Source organism: Danio aesculapii, chromosome 7 (assembly GCF_903798145.1).
Source record: "Danio aesculapii chromosome 7, fDanAes4.1, whole genome shotgun sequence".
Taxonomy (NCBI): domain Eukaryota; kingdom Metazoa; phylum Chordata; class Actinopteri; order Cypriniformes; family Danionidae; genus Danio; species Danio aesculapii.
Genome location: NC_079441.1, coordinates 49,756,348 through 49,762,242, shown reverse-complemented (window position 1 = coordinate 49,762,242; position 5,895 = coordinate 49,756,348).

The window sequence follows — 5,895 nt, the reverse complement described above, 5'->3', positions numbered from 1 at the left end:
AGCCCAAACTGCCACCCAGGGACAGTAGCTGGCCCCTGGGGCAGCCTGCTGGGGTCACAGACCCTTCAGCTGGAGGACAAGGGGCCCTCAAGAGCCCAAACTGCCACCCAGGGACAGTAGCTGGCCCCTGGGGCAGCCTGCTGGGGTCACAGACCCTTCAGCTGGAGGACAAGGGGCCCTCAAGAGCCCAAACTGCCACCCAGGGACAGTAGCTGGCCCCTGGGGCAGCCTGCTGGGGTCACAGACCCTTCAGCTGGAGGACAAGGGGCCCTCAAGAGCCCAAACTGCCACCCAGGGACAGTAGCTGGCCCCTGGGGCAGCCTGCTGGGGTCACAGACCCTTCAGCTGGAGGACAAGGGGCCCTCAAGAGCCCAAACTGCCACCCAGGGACAGTAGCTGGCCCCTGGGGCAGCCTGCTGGGGTCACAGACCCTTCAGCTGGAGGACAAGGGGCCCTCAAGAGCCCAAACTGCCACCCAGGGACAGTAGCTGGCCCCTGGGGCAGCCTGCTGGGGTCACAGACCCTTCAGCTGGAGGACAAGGGGCCCTCCAGAGCCCAAACTGCCACCCAGGGACAGTAGCTGGCCCCTGGGGCAGCCTGCTGGGGTCACAGACCCTTCAGCTGGAGGACAAGGGGCCCTCAAGAGCCCAAACTGCCACCCAGGGACAGTAGCTGGCCCCTGGGGCAGCCTGCTGGGGTCACAGACCCTTCAGCTGGAGGACAAGGGGCCCTCCAGAGCCCAAACTGCCACCCAGGGACAGTAGCTGGCCCCTGGGGCAGCCTGCTGGGGTCACAGACCCTTCAGCTGGAGGACAAGGGGCCCTCAAGAGCCCAAACTGCCACCCAGGGACAGTAGCTGGCCCCTGGGGCAGCCTGCTGGGGTCACAGACCCTTCAGCTGGAGGACAAGGGGCCCTCAAGAGCCCAAACTGCCACCCAGGGACAGTAGCTGGCCCCTGGGGCAGCCTGCTGGGGTCACAGACCCTTCAGCTGGAGGACAAGGGGCCCTCCAGAGCCCAAACTGCCACCCAGGGACAGTAGCTGGCCCCTGGGGCAGCCTGCTGGGGTCACAGACCCTTCAGCTGGAGGACAAGGGGCCCTCAAGAGCCCAAACTGCCACCCAGGGACAGTAGCTGGCCCCTGGGGCAGCCTGCTGGGGTCACAGACCCTTCAGCTGGAGGACAAGGGGCCCTCAAGAGCCCAAACTGCCACCCAGGGACAGTAGCTGGCCCCTGGGGCAGCCTGCTGGGGTCACAGACCCTTCAGCTGGAGGACAAGGGGCCCTCAAGAGCCCAAACTGCCACCCAGGGACAGTAGCTGGCCCCTGGGGCAGCCTGCTGGGGTCACAGACCCTTCAGCTGGAGGACAAGGGGCCCTCAAGAGCCCAAACTGCCACCCAGGGACAGTAGCTGGCCCCTGGGGCAGCCTGCTGGGGTCACAGACCCTTCAGCTGGAGGACAAGGGGCCCTCCAGAGCCCAAACTGCCACCCAGGGACAGTAGCTGGCCCCTGGGGCAGCCTGCTGGGGTCACAGACCCTTCAGCTGGAGGACAAGGGGCCCTCAAGAGCCCAAACTGCCACCCAGGGACAGTAGCTGGCCCCTGGGGCAGCCTGCTGGGGTCACAGACCCTTCAGCTGGAGGACAAGGGGCCCTCAAGAGCCCAAACTGCCACCCAGGGACAGTAGCTGGCCCCTGGGGCAGCCTGCTGGGGTCACAGACCCTTCAGCTGGAGGACAAGGGGCCCTCAAGAGCCCAAACTGCCACCCAGGGACAGTAGCTGGCCCCTGGGGCAGCCTGCTGGGGTCACAGACCCTTCAGCTGGAGGACAAGGGGCCCTCAAGAGCCCAAACTGCCACCCAGGGACAGTAGCTGGCCCCTGGGGCAGCCTGCTGGGGTCACAGACCCTTCAGCTGGAGGACAAGGGGCCCTCAAGAGCCCAAACTGCCACCCAGGGACAGTAGCTGGCCCCTGGGGCAGCCTGCTGGGGTCACAGACCCTTCAGCTGGAGGACAAGGGGCCCTCCAAGAGCCCAAACTGCCACCCAGGGACAGTAGCTGGCCCCTGGGGCAGCCTGCTGGGGTCACAGACCCTTCAGCTGGAGGACAAGGGGCCCTCAAGAGCCCAAACTGCCACCCAGGGACAGTAGCTGGCCCCTGGGGCAGCCTGCTGGGGTCACAGACCCTTCAGCTGGAGGACAAGGGGCCCTCAAGAGCCCAAACTGCCACCCAGGGACAGTAGCTGGCCCCTGGGGCAGCCTGCTGGGGTCACAGACCCTTCAGCTGGAGGACAAGGGGCCCTCAAGAGCCCAAACTGCCACCCAGGGACAGTAGCTGGCCCCTGGGGCAGCCTGCTGGGGTCACAGACCCTTCAGCTGGAGGACAAGGGGCCCCCAAGAGCCCAAACTGCCACCCAGGGACAGTAGCTGGCCCCTGGGGCAGCCTGCTGGGGTCACAGACCCTTCAGCTGGAGGACAAGGGGCCCTTAAGAGCCCAAACTGCCACCCAGGGACAGTAGCTGGCCCCTGGGGCAGCCTGCTGGGGTCACAGACCCTTCAGCTGGAGGACAAGGGGCCCTCAAGAGCCCAAACTGCCACCCAGGGACAGTAGCTGGCCCCTGGGGCAGCCTGCTGGGGTCACAGACCCTTCAGCTGGAGGACAAGGGGCCCTCAAGAGCCCAAACTGCCACCCAGGGACAGTAGCTGGCCCCTAGGGCAGCCTGCTGGGGTCACAGACCCTTCAGCTGGAGGACAAGGGGCCCTCAAGAGCCCAAACTGCCACCCAGGGACAGTAGCTGGCCCCTGGGGCAGCCTGCTGGGGTCACAGACCCTTCAGCTGGAGGACAAGGGGCCCTCAAGAGCCCAAACTGCCACCCAGGGACAGTAGCTGGCCCCTGGGGCAGCCTGCTGGGGTCACAGACCCTTCAGCTGGAGGACAAGGGGCCCTCAAGAGCCCAAACTGCCACCCAGGGACAGTAGCTGGCCCCTGGGGCAGCCTGCTGGGGTCACAGACCCTTCAGCTGGAGGACAAGGGGCCCTCAAGAGCCCAAACTGCCACCCAGGGACAGTAGCTGGCCCCTGGGGCAGCCTGCTGGGGTCACAGACCCTTCAGCTGGAGGACAAGGGGCCCTCAAGAGCCCAAACTGCCTCCCAGGGACAGTAGCTGGCCCCTGGGGCAGCCTGCTGGGGTCACAGACCCTTCAGCTGGAGGACAAGGGGCCCTCAAGAGCCCAAACTGCCACCCAGGGACAGTAGCTGGCCCCTGGGGCAGCCTGCTGGGGTCACAGACCCTTCAGCTGGAGGACAAGGGGCCCTCAAGAGCCCAAACTGCCACCCAGGGACAGTAGCTGGCCCCTGGGGCAGCCTGCTGGGGTCACAGACCCTTCAGCTGGAGGACAAGGGGCCCTCAAGAGCCCAAACTGCCACCCAGGGACAGTAGCTGGCCCCTGGGGCAGCCTGCTGGGGTCACAGACCCTTCAGCTGGAGGACAAGGGGCCCTCAAGAGCCCAAACTGCCACCCAGGGACAGTAGCTGGCCCCTGGGGCAGCCTGCTGGGGTCACAGACCCTTCAGCTGGAGGACAAGGGGCCCTCAAGAGCCCAAACTGCCACCCAGGGACAGTAGCTGGCCCCTGGGGCAGCCTGCTGGGGTCACAGACCCTTCAGCTGGAGGACAAGGGGCCCTCAAGAGCCCAAACTGCCACCCAGGGACAGTAGCTGGCCCCTGGGGCAGCCTGCTGGGGTCACAGACCCTTCAGCTGGAGGACAAGGGGCCCTCAAGAGCCCAAACTGCCACCCAGGGACAGTAGCTGGCCCCTGGGGCAGCCTGCTGGGGTCACAGACCCTTCAGCTGGAGGACAAGGGGCCCTCAAGAGCCCAAACTGCCACCCAGGGACAGTAGCTGGCCCCTGGGGCAGCCTGCTGGGGTCACAGACCCTTCAGCTGGAGGACAAGGGGCCCTCAAGAGCCCAAACTGCCACCCAGGGACAGTAGCTGGCCCCTGGGGCAGCCTGCTGGGGTCACAGACCCTTCAGCTGGAGGACAAGGGGCCCTCAAGAGCCCAAACTGCCACCCAGGGACAGTAGCTGGCCCCTGGGGCAGCCTGCTGGGGTCACAGACCCTTCAGCTGGAGGACAAGGGGCCCTCAAGAGCCCAAACTGCCACCCAGGGACAGTAGCTGGCCCCTGGGGCAGCCTGCTGGGGTCACAGACCCTTCAGCTGGAGGACAAGGGGCCCTCAAGAGCCCAAACTGCCACCCAGGGACAGTAGCTGGCCCCTGGGGCAGCCTGCTGGGGTCACAGACCCTTCAGCTGGAGGACAAGGGGCCCTCCAGAGCCCAAACTGCCACCCAGGGACAGTAGCTGGCCCCTGGGGCAGCCTGCTGGGGTCACAGACCCTTCAGCTGGAGGACAAGGGGCCCTCAAGAGCCCAAACTGCCACCCAGGGACAGTAGCTGGCCCCTGGGGCAGCCTGCTGGGGTCACAGACCCTTCAGCTGGAGGACAAGGGGCCCTCAAGAGCCCAAACTGCCACCCAGGGACAGTAGCTGGCCCCTGGGGCAGCCTGCTGGGGTCACAGACCCTTCAGCTGGAGGACAAGGGGCCCTCAAGAGCCCAAACTGCCACCCAGGGACAGTAGCTGGCCCCTGGGGCAGCCTGCTGGGGTCACAGACCCTTCAGCTGGAGGACAAGGGGCCCTCAAGAGCCCAAACTGCCACCCAGGGACAGTAGCTGGCCCCTGGGGCAGCCTGCTGGGGTCACAGACCCTTCAGCTGGAGGACAAGGGGCCCTCAAGAGCCCAAACTGCCACCCAGGGACAGTAGCTGGCCCCTGGGGCAGCCTGCTGGGGTCACAGACCCTTCAGCTGGAGGACAAGGGGCCCTCAAGAGCCCAAACTGCCACCCAGGGACAGTAGCTGGCCCCTGGGGCAGCCTGCTGGGGTCACAGACCCTTCAGCTGGAGGACAAGGGGCCCTCAAGAGCCCAAACTGCCACCCAGGGACAGTAGCTGGCCCCTGGGGCAGCCTGCTGGGGTCACAGACCCTTCAGCTGGAGGACAAGGGGCCCTCAAGAGCCCAAACTGCCACCCAGGGACAGTAGCTGGCCCCTGGGGCAGCCTGCTGGGGTCACAGACCCTTCAGCTGGAGGACAAGGGGCCCCTTAAGAGCCCAAACTGCCACCCAGGGACAGTAGCTGGCCCCTGGGGCAGCCTGCTGGGGTCACAGACCCTTCAGCTGGAGGACAAGGGGCCCTCAAGAGCCCAAACTGCCACCCAGGGACAGTAGCTGGCCCCTGGGGCAGCCTGCTGGGGTCACAGACCCTTCAGCTGGAGGACAAGGGGCCCTCAAGAGCCCAAACTGCCACCCAGGGACAGTAGCTGGCCCCTGGGGCAGCCTGCTGGGGTCACAGACCCTTCAGCTGGAGGACAAGGGGCCCTCAAGAGCCCAAACTGCCACCCAGGGACAGTAGCTGGCCCCTGGGGCAGCCTGCTGGGGTCACAGACCCTTCAGCTGGAGGACAAGGGGCCCTCAAGAGCCCAAACTGCCACCCAGGGACAGTAGCTGGCCCCTGGGGCAGCCTGCTGGGGTCACAGACCCTTCAGCTGGAGGACAAGGGGCCCTCAAGAGCCCAAACTGCCACCCAGGGACAGTAGCTGGCCCCTGGGGCAGCCTGCTGGGGTCACAGACCCTTCAGCTGGAGGACAAGGGGCCCTCAAGAGCCCAAACTGCCACCCAGGGACAGTAGCTGGCCCCTGGGGCAGCCTGCTGGGGTCACAGACCCTTCAGCTGGAGGACAAGGGGCCCTCAAGAGCCCAAACTGCCACCCAGGGACAGTAGCTGGCCCCTGGGGCAGCCTGCTGGGGTCACAGACCCTTCAGCTGGAGGACAAGGGGCCCTCAAGAGCCC